Raw genomic sequence first — 16,884 nt, 5'->3', positions numbered from 1 at the left:
ACACCGATCCCCCTAATTAGACCACCTCGAAGCTAAAAACACCAGGACTCCGAATCCCGATATAACCTCCCGCGTGGGCAACCCTTAAGCCTGGAACTACCACCAAGAATCGCGGCCTCTGAACACTCCAGATCTCCAGGTCGAAACGATAATTGCTCAAAGTGAGACGAGCCAGGTTCGGATTTCTCTCTGGTCGCGGGGCTACTACTACCCCCTTATCTCTCGTCGTTCCGCCGGGTTATCAGGGAAAACTGGCGCGCGGTTAACTGGCGGTGTTCCCGGGCGAATCCCTAGGCCGAGTCGGAGGAGAATGGCCGCCTCGAAAGAAGGGCGGCGCTGCGGTCGACGCGCTCCAAGAGATAATGTTAATATCCCCGGCTCCGGTTTTCTAATTGCCAATTATTTCGGTTTGTTCGAGTCTTTGTTCGGCCACCTTATCCTGGACACGAGTGCCAGGACGCCAGGATCCAAGATCATTGGCTTGGTTACGCTTGGTTTTACGCGATAGCCCTGGGAAGGGAGCTCGGGGGAGAGCTGGTTCTGTGTCTGACATTTTTTTCGTAATTGTGTTTTCCACGGTTTCGGAGAGGATTGGAGAAATGAATCAATTTATCGAGAAATCGGTGTTTCTGGAAATTTCAGACAGGAATATTATCAATTTCTATTTTTAATTTTATTAATAGACGAATAACATCATCTTTTTCATTTGTTCGAATATGATTTCTTTTTGAATTCGGAGAATTGCATTTTTAGAATTAGAAGATTAATTCGTCGCTGCATTGCATGATGAATGATTTTCCGTGATTAATAAGATGTTTCGAATTAAATTCTTCCTTATATATACGTTGAAACATTTATGTTGATTAAATCAATAATGGATTGGAAATATTCGATGAAAATTATAAAAAAATATTTTGAGTAATCCTGCTCTATTCCATTTCTTCCGAAATTTCATTTAACGCTCGCTTTCTCGATACACGATTCACCGATACTATGATACTCTAACAAGACTTCGCGCGTTCGTTCGAAAATAGTCGTTAATCATTAACAACACGCTTCGTGTATCCGGCCAATCTATCAGACAACAGTACCACGTCGTATCCCATCGAGCATTCTCGAGCGGAAGACAGGCCTTTTTTAAAATTCTCCGCCAATTTTCAACCGAACTGTGTACATTTTTGTCCGGTCACGCGATATCACGACCGCCACTTTTTACCATGTTAAAGAATAATCGCTCGCTCGAGGTCTCGCGTACCAGTTCGGCCGAGCTAGAAAAGGAAGGGAGACCACGTGAAACGGTGGGCGGGATTGGAGAGTAAAAATCCCTGGATGGAGGGCATAGGGCCTAGATTAAACGCGATAATACACCGTCCTGATACCTTTTTGGCCCCGACGCAGCAAGCCTCGTTATCCGCTTTCCCTCGGCAACGTTCGCCACGCCACTCGCAAGCGGTGGCTCCACAAATTTTGCAAAACACCGATATAAATCGTTTGATAACGCGTCTGGCCCTGGGCGTCGATATATACGCTTGGAAAAAGGCTGGCGCGCGGGCAGAGGAAGGGGACGGGGGGAAGGGAGAAAGGGAAACAGAGATAGGAGTGGGATGGAGGAGGTGGCGCGGTGGAAATTTGGCGAAACGCCAACCCGAAGCCGTTTCGAAGGCGAGTATAAACAACGATCAACGACGCGTCGGGCTGATATCGTTAATTGCAAAAACTATACGCTCTTGGTCGGCTATCGTCCTCTGCCTGTTGTTGGCGAAACGGGTTGGAGAGAGTGATTGGAGAGAGTAGAAGTTTGATCTTGTAGTGGACGTGTGATGGTGACGTAATAGTATTTGCAAGCCAAACATTGAGATTAGTCAATTTGAATTCAAGTTTTTGGTTTATACGTGATGTTAATACATATTTTGAGAATCGAATTTAGAGATCAATGCAAGTACAAAAATTGGTAGATTATTTATTACGTTATAAGAAGTCGAAGTTTATGTTGGATGAGACGGAGATAGAGCGAGATAGCTCTAGCTTCCTCACATGGCGGCGCCACTGTTTCAATGTCTCCGTTTCATTTCTAGCGGAAATTTAATTTACTTATAACTTCTTAAATATATAGCAACCGACACTTTTATAGTGCCAATTTTGTTTCGATTTCTAGAATCGATTTTTCGAAAGTAATGCATATTGGATTGAAAAAGTAAATCGAGTTACTATAATTCGTAATTTTTTTCCTATTTTAACCTATACACAAAAAAACAATCTACATTACTCTGTTGAAATTATTAATTTCAAAATAAAACGTAGAATCGAAAAAACGCTAAACTGTTGACAAATATTTGAATATTTGTCACCTGTTGTATAGTGGAGTTATTTTTTTCAACTAAATGAATATTTAACAAGCTGGAAGCTGCAATATGTCGTACGTGTCGGACATTTCTTTTGTCCAGAGTTATATTTGCTCATTACATTATTCAAAGCCTTTGTTCTCCTAATCGTTTTTGATCTTGACCAACGAAACTATATTATGTTTCAAAGAATATAAATGATCTTGATACCTCGATCTTAAATTAATAGATATATTATACGCAAATTCTGATGGATAATTTATGTAATTCGTTAACTGCTTCACTCGCAATCAACGATTCACCGCAAATATTCCACGTCAACCTTTCGCTAACTACTTTCTCTTAAGACCGGAAAGACGATACTTTAGGCCGGGTAACAACACGCTTAAAGTTCCCTTTCCCGAAACTCATGAATTAAACACACACGAAATTTCACGATATTGCATAATGAAGAACCTAACTACCCCTTTGGGATTTTTCAGGACTGACGTGAGTCATGCGGCGTGACCTTGCGGTGTTTTAATATCAGGTTGACGCATATAAAATGATGTTCCCTCAAATGGAACTTTGAGGGAGCACGTGTACCTTCTAAGAATTGTTATATTGTTATAAATGGCCGAGAATTAAAGAATGATTAATAAAATTAGATATAGTAGATATACAAAATTTCATAATGAAACAATTTTTACAATATTGTAATTTGAATATTTCACAAATATCTGATTTGGATTTCAATTTTCACATGCTTCGATTCATTTTACTGTGGTTTACTGTGATTAAAAAGCGAGATAATAAATTAAACAATTGAAATCGAATCAACTCTATTCCCTTTTAAAATTTCCAAATCCTTACCCGATTCCAACTCTCTAAAAGCCTTGATTCGCGTTATTATTATTTCAAATTCGATTGATTTTACAATCTCGTCGTCTGGCGAAGATCTAAAAATCTAACCTCTTCTCCCTGAGAAAATATTTTTACACACAGAACTTTTAAATCGAACAATTAAAACTCGATATCGACTCGTACGACATCAATCGCTATAAATATAAAAAAAATTCGCAAAATCTTTGACAAAAATCCTCTACGTTATCATCATCATCGTTATTATTATTATTATTTCAAATTCGATTTCACGATATCTCGCAAATATTGGGCAAAAAATCGAGGCGCAATCTCCTCCTCGAGGAAATATTTTTAAAAGGCGGGCAACGATGCGCGGGTAATTAAGCATCTCTGCGTTGCACGGCCGCTCCACAAACCGGGCAGTAAAAACTAAATAAATAGGGGACGTCCGGCGTAGAGTCTGGCCACGGCGAAACACGCCCGGCTGGATCAGCCCTGGAGTCTGCACGCGGGCAGAGAGCTTGCGCAAACACAAAAGCTCACGAGAGAGGAAGGGGAGGGGGGGAGGTGAAGAACAAACAGCAGTGACTGTAAGCTGCAACGTGGCCCGGGGCGCTGCGGCCTGTGTGCTGTTGAGAAAGGAAGGAAGGAAGGAAGGAAGGAAAAGACGAGCAGGTGGGGGGGCATGGAGTGGAAAGGAGGGGACGGCGGACAAAGACGGGGAAACTTGGCCGCGACGGAGTGAAAAGGTGAGACAGAGGCAGGTGCGGAACTGGTCGGAACGCCGTATACCCCCGAGTAGCTTCCTCTTTTCGAAGGCATGACCTCATCGCGTTGCTGAACGCTGCCGTTCTCGAAGATGTCGGCCCCCGATAGCGGGATGAGCGCATGTGGGGAACGCATGAAGATCCGCGGACGTATGCGAATGAAAATGAAAAGTTTCACAACGTTTTATCACTGTGCTACAATAATTTTGTTGAAGTTGGATAACGAATCGGTATCCATTCATCAGATGCAGATGATAATATTGCGTTAAGAGGGGAAAATTAAGATTGGTGGAACAATAATTGAGAGGTATTATGATTGGATAGAAAAGTGATGGAAGTTTCTTTCAACTTCGAAAGTGCATTACTACACGTATATCCATAATGAAAACAGAGCTCCCTCGGTCACATTGGTTCAACGTCACGAGTTATACGCGTTTCCAACTTTCCAGTCATGTCGGTTCCATCGATATTTTTCCAACTTTCCAGTCATGTCGGTTCGCGGTGTCTAAACACAGATCTTACCTCGTTTCTTTCGAAACAGAAACTTTCCGCTTCTCTCTCTCTCTCTCTCTCTTCTCCCCGAACTCTACGATTCATCCCGAATAATTACTTTCGACCGCACGCAATCGATTTCGTATCAAGCCTTAAAACCACAACGTAAGTTCGCATAATTGTCCAAAAACAATGGAAGCGGATATATTATTCCGAGCAGCCAAGTGTGCAACTTTCGCGCTTATCTATTACCAAGTATGCGAGGCTCGAAACATGTGCTCGTTCGCAAACGGATTGTACGCTCGTGGCGCCTCTATTTCGAGCGCGTTCCGCGACAAAATGTCGGAGCCCGTGTAAACCCGCCCTAACAGCCTACGTCACTTTCCTGAACTGTACTGAACTGAACCGTGCATGCCGGTTTTAATACACCGAGTTGCACCGCGGCGGTTTCTCTGCAGTATAGGTGGGTACACATTATTTTCGACGGAGGGAAGATCCTCTCTACGTTTCAAGCCGGAAATACATTCCACGGTGCAAGAAATCGGTCGGATCTTGAAATCCTTTCAGGCGTAGACGATGCTCTCTCCGTTTGAATACCGTTTCTACGGAGGCTCGACTCCTCGAGCATTTGAAGCATTCCATGGCAATTCTCGATTCGATAAACTGGAGATCATCCCGGGATCGGAATTATTTTGTATTTCTACCTAAATTTCAACCGTGGTTTTAATTGGTTTCTGGATGAGGATAAAATGCCACTCTTGTTGCAACAGTTTTGTTGGAAATTTATAATTTTTTAAATAATTCTTCTTATATCTATAATTCCATAAATTCTCAGTCTCGATTAATTAATGATAAATTGAATAAAATCTTTGTCGTTTGATAAAAATTCTGTTTTTTTTTGTGATTTTTCATCACCGATATTTATTATCAAATTTTCTTACATCGAAAGTTATACGTGAGTCTTGCCGTGATGCAGATGGCGCAAAGAGCAGCGTTTGAGAAGTAACGACGATGGATGAAAATTTCAGGATTTTAGATTGATTTTCCAGCATCTATATATAATGGTCTACGTCTTGGAAATGCTTTTCAACTTCTGAAAGTATTATATTTAATTACATAATAAACCACATTGTAACTTCATTCTCTCCCGAGATATATTTTCATAACTTCAAAAAGTGTATTAACTTTTTTAAGAAAATTACACTGGACTCTGATAATATCCCACGCCATTATAATATTCTCTTAGCCTTTTGTCTATCAAGAGATAAATTTAATATAAATTTCTTTTTCAAAGTTTTCATTCATCATACTTAAATATTTTGTCAACAATAGTTTGTCAATCATCTACGATTCACATATTTTGATCTGATTGATCGAAGTAAAAAAATGTTTTATATTTCTTTCCCATATCGAACAATTTATGATATAATTAATTTAAAGAGAAGAATTCCAACAGGCAATTCATGTCACAATTATTATCACGTTGCTGCTGAACGAAATAAAAAAAAAAAATCCTTAATTGCGAATGAACCGATTTTTGCATTTTAGAAAATCCCGAGATTTTTCACGGTTTGCGTTGAACTTTAAGCGCTTTGATCGTTCAACGTTGATAGTTGCAATGGCGGCGATATCAGCGATATTCGATTTTCCGGGGCAGCGGTCGTCGGGTCGTTTCCGGTCGTTTCTAAAAAAAATATACGCCGCATGATGGAGCGCGATTTTTGTTCGAAGCGGGAGCGAACAGGTGGCCTGTGTCTCGAAAGCTAATCGAAACGCTGGTTTTCGAAACGTGTAAAAAAAAAAAAAAAAAAAAAAAATATCGTCACTGTGTACACATAGTATAGAAGAGCACGATTGATTTTTCAAATTTATTTGCATCAATTATTGCGAAGATTATTTGTTATTTGTATTTTCGTTTAAAAAAAATGGATTTGAAATTGAACTAACTGAAAGTAATATTTCAATATTCTTTTTTTTTTTCTCCCCCTATCTTTGGTGATGGTTCGATTATAACTATGTTAGAATTTGTATGATAGATTAATGGAGTTCAGTGGAGGTTAACTCACCTATTATTTTTGGCGTTGGAGAGGTCAGCGATCGTTCTGTAACAAAAATACATACATTCGGTTTTAACTTCTTTTTTAACTTCTTCATAATTATTGTAACGTATGATATTACGATTTATTTATTGAATTTTATATTTCTTTTATAAATGTAAAGAGAAGTAACTATCTATATCAGCGACAATTAAATACGCCATATATTATATTAAATTATTAATTTATCCTCTAATTAATTATATAATCAATGTTTCAAATTATTGTCAATTCCATTTCATAATAATCGATAATATTAATTTTCATTATATTTTCATTCGCTGTAATATTTATTTATTTTTAGTATCTAATGTATATATGATAACGAGCAAATAAACATAATAATAATAATAATAATAATTATAAAAACAATTTTATATCGATACAATATTTATTTATTTATTTTTTATTTCGTTAAAATATTTCAAAATTTATCTAATTATCGCGAGTATCAATTATTTCTACCAGATCAGAATAGTTCAAAGCTGGCCAAGTATAACTTATTGCATCTAATCTAGCTTCATCACTTAGCTTGCAACTAGGTTAGTGGACGCGAGCTCATCATCCACAGGAAGCCTTGTACTTTCCAACTACGTGGGGGTAACTTAATTTGCGATATTTCCATCCCGAAAACCAATGTGTCCGATAATGAACGAACGGGCGAATGTTGCGTATCCAGTGTTCGTTCCAAAGATACTGGAATGCTGAGAATAGTTGTATAATAGATCGAGTGGCGGCGCTGTCATCGTTGACAAAAATCGAACACACGTATTATACGAAACGATTTCGATCTTGAATTTTTGTTGTCTGAATTGGATAGCAATGTACGTAGCAATTAATATTCTTTAGTGATTACACAACGATAAAATTAGGTGTTTATCGATGAAACGTTGTAAGAGATAATAACGGGTTTAATTGTTTCCAATTTGGCAAATTGAAACTGAAGTTGAGATTAAAATGAAATTTCATGGCGCACGAGGCCAATACGTGTTTGTTGTTGTCCAACTATTGTTTGTATTTTAACTCGATATTGCAAGACAGTAAAGTGATTGTTTCACGATGTAGTGGCACGATCAATTATCTGGTCGAATGTAACGATTGAATTAATAAATTGATACATTTACGAAAGTTTTTTTTTTATGATTAATTTCAGATTCAGATGTAAAATTAATTTGAATCGTTGAATTAAATATCTCGAATTAAAAAATTCTATCTTTCCTCCTTTGGATAATATTTAAACCAAATTTTAATCACGAAAATAAATTATTATATAATGTAAATATTTCGAGAGAGAAAGGATATTTAATATGGATTAAAGATTCTAAAAATTTCATGATAAATTTCAATTTGAATTCAATGTTTAAACAACCAATGTTCTTTTTATACGTTTCAGAATTATTTGAATAATAATTTTGTCCAGCATCTAACGCTTTATTCGTGGCCTGTCCCAAGGTTCGTTAACTCGTGGTCTCGTTTTAAGACGTTATTACTACGATGATCGAATACCGCCTTATTACTGACTCGTACCACTTCACGTCGTCTTCCATCAAAATGGAGTCGAGTCTAACGTAAGCTACACGTTAAGGAGGGGAAGATGGACGAGTGTTTCACTTGCATTTTATTAACGTCACATTTTAGACCGTTCATTACTTAATATGCCCTTCCTTTCTCTCTCTCTCTCTCTCTCTATATATATATATATATTATTTTTATAATATAAACACGCATGTATTAAATTTCAAGAGTTCAAATTCAGAATTGAAGTTCTTCAAAATAACACACAAGAATTAAATACACGATACATTGTATAGAATTATGCCATGACATTATTTAGTTACACGGTATTATACCCGCATCACTTCATCTAACGTAAACTTAAATTGCTCATAACTCATCCATAAATAATCCGACCAAATAATCTACCTTCAAAGCCACGGACATAAAGCTTTGAACCCGTATATACGTAACTTTCAACTATTTACACGTCGCGTCATCTCTTCCATAATGGAATTCTCCGAATTCTCGTGCAACCTGCATAAATCGAAAAATTGACGCGTTCTTTCAGAACGAAAGGCGAGAAAAAGAAATAAATAAACGAATAAAGAAAGAGGATGAAAAATGGTACGGTTGTTGTTTCGTGGTGTGCGTGTACACGGGACACGCAACAGAGCGTTAACGTATGGCCGTGTGCTTTTTTATGCGTCTGAGGATGAACGGCATTTTTCGCCAAGTGACGATAAATTACAGCGGTCGTGGCGACGTGTGCAGTCATCCGCGCGAGATATGCGCGCGATAAATTCGATGGATAATCGGTCGGAATGGCGCCGTCCTGGAGGAGGGGGGAGGCACAGTCGAAGGAATTATCCAGTCCCTCTTGTTCGATCGTGGTCTCCATCCATTTCGAAGCGAATCGGATGAATGGGGGGAAAAAATGCGTTTTCGTTCGTGGCATTCTAATTATTATTAATATCTGATTCATTATATTTGATATTTCGTCTCGAGTGATCTGTTAAAGTCGAAACTGAACTGACTTTTGAATATTGCACGATGTGATGCCTGACTGATGCTGCTGCTCGAAGCGCCACCTACTGCCGTACGAGTGTATAATCGTTTGTATTACGGGAAAAGAGGAGTTTGCTTCTCGTTCGTGGCATTCTAATTATTATTAATATTCGTTCATTATATTTGCTATTTCGAATTGTATAATCTGTTAAAGTCGAAACTGAACTGACTTTTGAATATTGCACAAATTGGTGGTGCTTGAACTAATGCTATTGCTCGAAACGCCATCTATTGTCGTACGACGTAATCGTTTATATTACGAGCTTCGAGCGAACGAATGGTGATATTTCAACTGCTTTGCAGTCAACTGTAATGATTCTAAGTATATTTCTTAAGCAAATTGTATCGCGGAATTCTATCTCTGTATTTTATTTCTATTCTAACTGATCTAGAAGACTGTCGTTTGATTTTTCTTCCAATCCTTATTTTTCATGAAAATACTAAAAGAAAAGGAAGTTATTTCTCATTCTCTGATTCGTAGACATAGAAGTGTGACTTATGAGATAGTACATCTCTATCTAATTCGAGGGTTAGGAAACTATACTCTTGTGAATTATTATTAGTCCATTGAAGACACTCGAGTTGTTAAAAAGTAAAGCCTTTAACCTCTCCTTCATAAACAAATCTTCAAAATCTTTGCATATATATATTAAATTTGAAGGAAATTAGGGGAAAAAACCTGTATCTAAAGAATAGAAAAAAAAAAATAGAATACTTGCAATACATAATCCAAATCTAAAGATTAAATATCAGTGATCTCTCTATATCTTCTTCTAAATTGACTTCCAACTTACAGGTTGGAAAAGACCTATTCTAATAAATCAAGGCTTCTAGAGCAGACAACGAGCTCCCTGTCTTATAAGACGAGAAATTTCTTCGTTCTCTTGAGAGACGAGAGTGCGGATCGATTTTATATCGCTCGATTGTCCGAGCAATCGTTTCCTTCGAATCTCTTCACCGTGATAACGTATTGCTCCTCGCGCAAAAGTATCCTTGGCCGCAAAAAAAGATCGAGAGGAGGGGGAAAGAGAGAGAAAGAGAGCGAGAAAGGGACGAGAAGGACGGAAGTCGCGGCGAGATAACGGTCTACCGTAAGTTCCGGACAATGTGTTCGATAGACGGACGCTTTTGTCGTAGATTAGCAGCACGATTCGAGTCCTTGAAAATCTAAAGAAAGACGGAGGGACGGGATATTGTTTTCTCGCTATCTAAACGGCATTGACCGTCAGGAAAGGGTGAAAAAAAGGAAGGAATCATGGAAATTGATCAGTCTTTACGTTGGATCGTCGATTCGATGAAATGGTTTTTGACTTTTTCGTGAAGCTGAAGGAAACCCAATTCGAAAGAGTGTATTTTCGTTTCGTTTGGAGGGAGAATCGATCCCGTTTCTGCGATTTCGTTCGTTCATTTTATCATCTTTCCGTCAATTATTTCCTTTTTCGTAATTTTTTCACGATTTTTATTGGACAAAAGAATACGTAAAAATAAGAAAAGATTATACGTAGCTCTGCAAAAGGTTTATAAAATAGTTGTAATAAAAGGTAATATGAAATGTATCCTTCAATTCATCTTTCAATTCAATAAAAAAATTAATAGAATTAATAATGCATTCATTGGATTAAAAATAAAGGTGAAATTTAAAGAAGAATAAATAAATTTCTCTAAGATATCAAGCATGAATTTCTTTTCAATGTAATGAAGCATGATAATAAAAGACCTATATTTATAGAAATATATTCTTTTTTATTTTTACTGATCCTTATTCGATCCTGTATAAGTGTAATGTGTAATAATGGAGTGATTGGAATTTAAGACAGGTGGAAACTTAAAAAATCTCGCGTTTTCCTTTCGATCCTTTGAAAATCGTTTAAGAAAAAAGAACCAATCGGATTAGAAAAAAAGGCAAAAGCCTGTAATCGCAATCGAAACTTGCGTTTCATTTAAAATAAATACCGATCCCCTCCACTTCCAGTAGTTTCACCCATTTAGAGAGTTAAATATATTTGACAATATCATGGAAAGTAGCAAAGTAAGACTTTTTTCCACATTTTCGGCCGAGTATAAAGCTATTTACGTATCCCATTTTTCGCAAAAGGTTTCTTTCCCCCTTTTTCTTCTTTTCGCTTCTATTCCTACCCGAACAGTCCGCCCTTTCCATCGCCCTTCTGTCGTGTATATAACAGGATGAGCCGCTTTCAACGTGAGTCGAAAGACGTTCGAGAAATTCGCGATGCTCGACTCACAATGAAATGGTTGGCCACGGACGTAGTTGAAGTTCCACGGCAATGAGATTAAGGCCTGATGCAACTACGCCATCGCGATTTCGTGGAGCTGACTTGTGCTATTTTAACCGGCTCGTGTTTTTAATGAAAACAATATGCATAATTATAGTATCCCAGTTATGTATATAGTTATATATATATATATATATATAAAATATAAAGTTTCTTTGAAACGAAAGTCTTAATTTTATTTTTTCGAGATTTGATTGTCGAATGAATGATTATCTTTTTTATATCGTTTTATTCGATTATAAATTTTTGAAAAAGTATTTCCCAGATAAATTCTGACCCCGTTATGTTAATATTAATGGTATTCGACGAATATCGAAAACGAAAATCAACAAATATATCGTTTTTGGCAAAATTTCATTCGGGTTAAATAAATTTTATGATTTTTCTTTTTTTTTTTTTTTAGCATACAAATTGTAATAAATTTTGATGAACTGCTTGTTCAAATATTATGAATGAAAAATCAATTGCAAAATCATATTTTAACGATAACCGATAATTATGAGTTTAATTTTATAAATGAATATATAACAGGTAATATAAAATTTTCGATAAAATTAATATCGTATTATTTAATATTTTACGTAATCTACCATCATTTTCAATATATTAAATTAATAATTTTTAATAACAGCTCAAATCCGCACGAGTTATTAATGTAAATGTAATAACTCGAAAAAGAAAAAAAAAATATTTGCATAACGATATTGCTCAAATCGCGATTGTTTTTTTTAAAAGTATAATAATTTTTATAATAACTCTGACGAGGAGAAAAATTGTCATGTCGAGATGGAACGAGAAGAATGTCTATAAATATTTTTTCTATTTTACAAAGAGTTTCAAACATTTAATCAGTTATACAAATATTATTAAAAATATATATTTATCAATGTTCAACAAAATTTTTTTCTTTAAAATTTACTTTGAAAATAAGCGATTCATAATATTATTTTCCCACCGATTATTTAACGAAATTTTAAACAATTGAAATACGATCGCAATGCGTGTAATTATGTTACCACGGTCGATAAAATATTATTAGATAATGTGGGAATATTTCACAATGAGAAAGAAAAAGAAGTTGAATTATTTTCACTCGAAATAAAAATCAAAACATTATGAATTATCACGAAACAGATTTCACGCATACAAATATAAAATTAATTTTAAATTTTTAATTTGGAAAATGGACAAAAATTGTACTATTTATATTTCGCTCTTAATTTAATGAGCGACCTCAATTTCAAGCGAATTTATTAATTTTGTACAAAAGTTCTCGAAATTTCGTATGGAAATAATAAAATTGCGAAAAAAAAATCGTAAAAAAAAAAACTTAGAAATGCGACCTACTTTTTAACACGCGAATACATAATCGAGCATATAATAATATATTCCCTTTTGCATTTTTCGATATATCATCCCCTTTCGCAACCCCCTGGCGCAAAAATTATTTCAAAGAAATATTAATAAACGTTATTAACGAAGCGCCTCGTTTAATTTCCACATGCGAAGATTTCATTACAACAAGCTTTGTTGACTCGCAAACAAAAACCCTACAACTTGAGAATTATGAATGATAGATCGAGGCAGCAATTGTAAAAATGCATTTTTCAAATTTTTCTCTTTTTTTTTTTTTCTAACTGATGCAAATTGGACGTTCTAATGAATAATCGACAGGATTTTGTCACAGTGGCCTGAGAGGTTGTTCACTAACAAGATGTCAATGCTTCGAATATATACGTTCTCATATACAATGCAATTTTGCATGTATGCATACGTGTATGTATATGGACAAGTTGTATCAGAAACAGAAGACGAAACAAGTTTTCTAATTTTTCTTCAATAGTAATTCGATAGAATTACGAGAGAAAAATAGTAGGATGGGGATACATAGTCCCATAAATATCAATCTGAATTGATTTAAGTATCGTGTCGGATTATACGTAAAATGTGGGAACAGTGAAATTTTGTTTAAGCATCGATGAAATATCGAAACACATTTGCTTGCATAATGCTCCAAAAGATAGATACACGTACAAGTTAGATACGTTGGAAACTAATTATACAGGATTAAAGTAAATGTATGATGTAAATTTTTATGAACACCCACATATCGTGTTTATATGTGTTTATATTCGTGTATGTTTTATATGGATATATATGTATCTATAAAACAAGCTATCCTTGTGACAAGTGGAGATTATTTCAGAGGCAGATTTAAAGTGAATATCTTGTTTATTGGTATCGCAAAAAATTTAATAAATATTTACAAAAAGTTATCACTCCGAAGAAAAATAGAATTACGAAGATTTTACTTCGGCGATCGTTGTTGTTACCAAACAAAAAAAGTTTGACGTTAAAATTTTTGTTTAATCGTCAATTGATTTACGTTAATTAATTAATTTTAAGTTTGTCTTTAAAGCGTAAAAATTGATTAAAAAATAACTTGATTTAAACCGACCTTGCTTCGAAGAAAATTAAAATTTGTTGATAACTTTTCAACGAACGCCAAATAAAAACAAGAGGATAACGATCTCGATAATATATTTGAAAAAATCAACAGCCTCGAATATCTTCCTTTTCTTCCTTTTTTTTTTCTCTTGCAAATAATTACTAAGAATTTTTACAAATTTCAAAATTAAAAATATTTACACATGTTATATTTTATTTTAAAATATTACGTAATCTTTTAATTACCATTTTTCGCGAATGTAAATTTTATTTATCTCTGTACGTATTTATACTTCTGTAAGCCACACAGGCAGTCACAGTGTTATTTAAGACTGCGCCCACAGCTAAGGAAACTCCGGACTAAACTTATTTCTAAAGAACGGCGCACTTTAAAACCTTTTTCCCAGAGCCTATGTCTCTAGACCGGGCAGCAATAAAGCCCCACGATAGTGCACGAGCGCTTTATAATTACTGGTTTTAATCTCGCAACATTATTTCTGAGGAAAAATACACCAGGAGAAATTTTGCCACCGAAACAGGGGAAGGGAGGGGAGGGGGGGGGGTTAACAAGAGTTATTCATCGCGAGGCATTCTTTTTGTTTATTCCATTTTACGCTTGAACTCACTCTCGTATACTTGGACAAAAAAAAAAAAAGAAAAACAAAACAGAAGGAATGCAACAGTCTACATTTATTAAATCTTCAAGATTGTAAAAAATTGACATTGAAACTTGGATAATGTAATTTCTTTCTCATTTTGTTTTTTTTTTTTCAGTATTATAAGAATATTTTTGAACGAATATTTTTGAAAGTTTTCAGAGATTCGTTTTTGAAATTTAGGACAAAATTCCACAATGGATTGTAGTTTATCATTGTTGGTCGCTAATTGGCATAGAATTGGGGAGCGAACAGTTAAATGGAAAACAGATATTACCTTCAAAAGATGATGACTTCACTTTGACTTTTTGATTCTCGGATATTTAATCCTTAACGAAATAGTTAACAGACATCAGTTAACAATTGGCGATCAAGTCAGCAAATAGAATACGTTTGTGTTAATTGAAACAGTTCAGAAATAGAGATGTCTAATTAACGCGACATTGGCGAATTTCTCTTCCAGGAATTCTCGTCCAGGAATAGATCTTATCGTCCAACATGATATCAACAGCATTGACTTTAATTGCAAAAAGTAGCCGAGATGACTTTGCTTAAATTAACGAGATACTTTACTGTGTAATTAATATAATAGTGGTAACATAATAATTATATAACTAATAATCAGTTATCCAATTATGAATATGAAAAAAAGAACAACATATTCCTGATATTAAAAAAAATAAGTTTAATTTTAACAATAAAAAGAGAAAGAAACAGAACGATATTTATTTATTATCTCAGAAATAACCGAGATCATAATTACGATCAAAATTAGATAATTCATAATTAAAACTGAAATGAATTCCCAAGACATAAACTAAACCTGTTGTGATTAAACGATTGTGATTATTCTTCCACATCATTAAAACCAAAATTCAAGAAATGCGTTAAAAAGTACAAAAGTTAAGATTAAACAACCTCACTTTTCGATCACAATCAATATTATTTCAAAATATCGACTCGTTGCCTAAACAATCGTTCCATCTTCTTTCCAAATATTCGACCTCTCACAAGATGAACCCGTTCTTTTTCCATTGACGTGGCAGCGTAATGGCGGTAAAGCACGAAAAGCCGAATTAATTGGGTCAAAATCATTATCAGCCCTTCTCGCTGGTTTAATGATCTCGACCCTGGCCGTTCAACTTGAATTACATGTACCATGCATCCAGTACCATGCATTCGTTGTCTCGCGGATATCTGCGCGCATGCACGAACACGAAACGTCCGTGTGTGGATGCGAGAGTGAGCGGAGAGGTGATCGTGTTCGAAGCTAGGACGCGTCGTTCCAGATAATACGTCAACAAGATCGAGTCGAATTGATATAGGACGCGCCAGGACCGTTAATTCCGCGTGAAACGGCAGGAAGATACGAAAGGAAGGAAGCATAATCCAATATCCGATTAAGGCGACTTCGGTGAATACGATCGAGCCACTCGTACATCTTCCAACAACTCGCAAAACTGTGCGCTTCTAGAATTTGGATAACATCGTTGTCGTCTTTGCATCGCGTTGTTTTCGCCATTTATTTTTATTCCTCGAATACAATTGCAAATTTATCGACCGCGTCGCTTCTCCGCTCGCTGTTCTCTATTTTGTGTTTCGAAAGTCCATTTCTAATCTTTAAAAAGAATATTCGTGTATATATTGTCATATATTCATCTGATTATTTTAATTGTCATGATTATCCTATCCTAGTATTTCTGATTAAGATTGAAATACTCGGGGAGTATAATAAGAAAAATGACGTTCCAGCATCGTGTTCTATATCTAACGTTGATCAACTAAACATTAGACTAGTGACATTTTTCTCATACATCAAACGACATCGGTAACATTCCACGCGTCACGGAAAAAACGGTTCGAACAGCTCTCGTTTAAAAGCCTGACAATCATCTCGTTTCCACGAAAACGTCTCACCAGCCCATTAAACGTGAAAAACGAACTTTCCACTTCTTCCTAACCTATCTATCAATCATACACCTTACCCACCGCCAACAATTCAAACCTCATCACCGTTCACGATCCAATAAATATTAAAATCGAGCCGCACGCGCAACGACTTCGAGCCACGCTCATTAATGATTCATTTTTTACGGACAATACGTCGACGAATAATTTCGCACGCCACTAAATCGTCATTTGTCCCCTCGTTTTTCGCCTCTCGTTTCCACCATGCGTACAAGCGCGCCATCTACCCGCACCGGCGTTAATCGGTCGGAATTTTTTCTCGCGAGCCACCACGCGTGGCCATAACGCTCGTCACGAAACATCCGCTCAGCGATCCGTTCAATTTCTGTTGAGCGTAATAATAGCCGGCCAGTATTAGTTAGGTTCACAGGCATTGGACCGCGACCACCGTACGTTTCCAGGGACAAACGATCGTC

General features: G+C 36.0%; 1 protein-coding gene across 5 annotated transcripts in view; it reads right to left on the bottom strand.

Annotated features, from left to right (window-relative positions):
• LOC107993946 (teneurin-a) overlaps positions 1–16,884 on the bottom strand; it is a 628,759-nt gene that overhangs the window by 415,014 nt on the left and 196,861 nt on the right. For all 5 annotated transcript variants that reach the window (XM_062076384.1, XM_062076386.1, XM_062076385.1 and 2 more), the window contains exon 2: positions 6,511–6,546. The gene's annotated coding sequence lies outside the window, so the exon portion shown is untranslated. The remainder of the gene's footprint in view (positions 1–6,510; positions 6,547–16,884) is intronic.

This window comes from Apis cerana, linkage group LG6 (genome assembly GCF_029169275.1).
Source record: "Apis cerana isolate GH-2021 linkage group LG6, AcerK_1.0, whole genome shotgun sequence".
NCBI classification, from domain to species: domain Eukaryota; kingdom Metazoa; phylum Arthropoda; class Insecta; order Hymenoptera; family Apidae; genus Apis; species Apis cerana.
This window is presented reverse-complemented; position numbering and strand designations above follow the sequence as displayed.